Here is a 3,815-nt window from a genome sequence, read left to right as displayed (position 1 = left end):
TGAGTGGTAACGTTGATGGCTCACAAAGAATGTGAGTGGTAATGTTGATTGGGTTTTGGATGGGTTGAATTTTTTATCCCAGGGTAGCTAGCGTGTCGGCGAATCTATTCTTGGCTCTATTTTGGTGCTCAAAGGTTACTTCTAGATCACAGGTCAATGTTTGTATCAAGGTTCTGTAGGGTAGGATCATCAGTTCTTTGACAGTGGTGCTTCCATCTAGCTAACCTATCACCAATTTAGAGTCTCCTGTTACTTTGACTTTCTTAGCTCCCGCATCTCTTTCTATAGTCAGCCCTGAGACCAGGGCTTCATATTCAGCTATGTTGTGGGAACAGGGGAACTGAAGTTTAAACAAGTAGGCGGAGGTGTTACCGACAGGTGACATTAGTATGACTCCAGCACCAGCTGAGGTGTTAGTGCTGCTTCCATCGAAGGTTAGAACCCACTCGCCTTCTTCAACCACTGCGATCATGGGAAGCTTTCTTGGGACATCTTCTGATATAGAAAAATCATTGGTGGTGGGGAAGGCAGCCAAAAGGTCCACCGCCGCTTGACACTTGATGGCCCAAGGTTGGTTGTACTCGACTGTGTATTTGCTAAGTTGCATCATCCATTTAACCAATCTTCCAGAAAGAGGGGGTCTATCCATGAAGAATCTTATCGGGTCGCTGTGCGCGATTAACCTAACCTTCTGACCCAAGATATAATATTTGAATTTCTAATTGACAAACACTAGTACCAGACATTGTTGCTCCATGTGTGAATAATTCTTCTCGGCTGATTTTAAGGTCCTGCTGGCATAATATGTTGGGCACTCAACTCCTTTATCATTTTCTTATGCCAAAAGGCTTCCTATTTACCTCTGGGTTTGATTCAATGCAGACTTTGAACTCTCGGCCGTTCTTGGGTGGTTACATAGTTGGGGCCTTAGCTAGGGTACTTTTCAATTGCTCAAAAGCTTTCTAATGTTCTTTTGTCCACTTGAATTTCATAGACTTCTTCACTAATTTCATTAGTGGCATGACCGCATGCGCAAGGCCATAGATGAATCTTCTAAGGAAGGAGACCTTTCCTAGAAAGGTCTTTAGCTGGGATTCATTGGTTGGCGATGGGAGATCTAGGACTGACTTTACTTTACTTTCATTTGGGTTGATCCTGGTCCGGTCCACCCTATACCCCAGAAACTTCCTGGACTGTACTCCGAATGCACACTTCAAAGGGTTGAGCCTTAGGTTAAAAGTTCTACACTGGCTAAACACCTTCCTTAATACATTGGGATGATCCTCCTACTTCTTTGCCTTAACCACTATGTCGTCTACGTAAAAATTGATCTCCTTGTGCATCATATCATGAAAGACACTCGTCATCGTCCTCTAGTACGTGGCCCTAGCATTCTTCCGGCCAAAGGACATCATCTTGTAATAGAAGTTCACAATGGGCATCCTAAAAGCTGTGTAAGGCACATCTAGAAGGTTCATGAAGATCTGGTTGTATCCACTGTAGGCATCTAGGAAGGAGAAGAGTTGGTTCCCTACTATTGAATTTATCAGTACCTCCATGTTTGGCAGGGGGAACTCATCCTTAGGGCAGGCTTTATTTAGATCCCTAAAATTGACACAACACCTGCAATAAGGTTTCAAGAGGATAGTTTTCAAAGGTGCGCTAAGGTTAGGTAACTAAACTTCAAGGTACTGACCTGAGTTGTCCATTCTTTTTCTTTACTGGCACTTTATGTGCTAGCCATTGAGGGTGCACTATTGGTTTGATGAACCCTACCTTCAGAAGCCGCTCGACTTCTTCTTTGATCTTCAGAGCTACTTCAGGCTTAAAGACTCTCTGGGGTTGCTTTATAGGTCTGACCCTGGGGTCTATACACAGGGTGTGTCTGACGAGTGCTAAGTCCAATCCTGGCATCTGGTTGTACGACCAAGCGAAAACATCTTGGAATTCTGTGGGAGTGCACAGGGATTAGTCTCTTTTAAACGGGTCTTAGAGTTTTGCGGTAAAGAAAGGCTTTTACCTTTTAATAGTGCGATCAACTTTTCTCTATCTTCTTCCCTTAGTTTGGTCGATATGTACAACGCCCTTTTCTCTTCTCCCTTCACGGCCATGTTGATCTCTTCTAAAGGTTCTTCCACCGTATCGATGGAATCGATCATACATTTGAGAGGTGCTTGGAATTCGTCACAATATTCTAGGGTTCCACTCCTTTGTTCCTATTATTGTGGGTAGTACTTAGTGTTTTCTAGTTTTTCTATCAATTGCGAATATAGTATGTTCATTGTCGTACCTCTAGTGTTTGCGATACTTTTCTGGGTTGCAGTGCTTCTTTATGCGATGAGACTACAACAATGTCCTTTTGCGGGAATGACTTAGTAAAATAGTTTTAATTGAAGCATTACTTTAAATTTTCATTGGGAGGAATCTTATGATAGTCTTGCTTAGAACATTTTCATGGCATACACATATGTCTAAAGAAAAGTATATGTATATTGTATATCTTGGGAATGATAGTAACTGTGACTTGCGATGGAATTACACTTATCATGCTCAGTGAAAGGGATGAGAGATCCATCATATGGATGGCCGAACCCTACAGGTAGGTTGGGAAAATTTTCAAAAATTTCTCTCTCCCATGTAGAATCACATTCCCTATTTTAGAAAACTGCATTTTCAAGGATTAATCTTGAACCTAAACCAGACCAGATCTGAAACCAAAAGGTAGGAGAGGGATATACCTGATACGGAGTAATAGTAACTCCCAACGAAGGTGTTCACGCCCAAGGAAAACGCCAAAGACTGCTTCCACTGAAGATGACATAGCGTAGGGTGGAGCAAAATCAGCTGGTGGTTCTTCAGCAAGAACCGAAGTCTTTAGCAAAAATTCGATGAAGGGTGAGTGAGCCCGACTTGATATCAGTTTTCACCAAAAACTGATATCAAAAACATTTCTTGATCGCTCCTACAGATGGAGATCGAATTGGCTATGGCGGCAGCAATAGAAGGAGGCAAGAGTAGAAGATGGCATCAGTCTAACTGGAGTTGTCTTCTCTCTTGAATTTGTAATTTGATTGGGTGATATGGGGTTCGCCCTCCTCCTCTATTTATAGCCTTAAAGAGAGGTTCTCCTAATCCCATTAGGAGTTTCCTAATCCAAAGCTTGTATTTGGATATGGACTCTCTTTAAGAGATAAGGATAATCCCTTATCTTATCTGCAAATAAAGATCAGCCCTCCTAATCTTATTAGGAGTTTCCCAATCCAAATCTTTATTTGGATCAGGACTCTCTAAGTGGATAGAGATAACTCCTTATCCTATTTGTTGATCTAAATCCCAGAACCGCCCCTCTTTAATTAGTCATATTAAACCAGTTTGAATTGGGCTTTAGGCCCATTAAGTCCATGTGCTCACTTATCCTTCAAACTGTTGCCTAGTTGGGTATCCTTGTATGGCATGGGACCTAAACATTGATCTACACATCAGCCACATGGGTTCAGCTCAGCCTCTGTTACAAGGCCTGGCCAAATTCATTGTAGGAGACAGTGAACCCCTGAGTCCATTACCATGGGCTCTTAATGGGCCCAACATTTACACTAAATGGTCCTTGGGTCAAGCCAGCTTATAAAAACCCAAGGACTGTGGGCAAATGCAAGATTAACCCATCAGGTATTACCCTCAATGGTCTTACACTTAACCTCTTAGCCCATAATGATCAAACACTGCCCGACAAGAGAGGACATTTCCCTCGACTGCAGGGTACAGTGTTGCACGCTTTACTCACATGGATCCCGGGAATTAATACATTTTGCAAACAT

The sequence above is a fragment of the Nelumbo nucifera genome, chromosome 2, assembly GCF_055504915.1.
Source record: "Nelumbo nucifera cultivar China Antique chromosome 2, China Antique-T2T, whole genome shotgun sequence".
In the NCBI taxonomy this organism is placed as follows: domain Eukaryota; kingdom Viridiplantae; phylum Streptophyta; class Magnoliopsida; order Proteales; family Nelumbonaceae; genus Nelumbo; species Nelumbo nucifera.
This window is presented reverse-complemented; position numbering follows the sequence as displayed.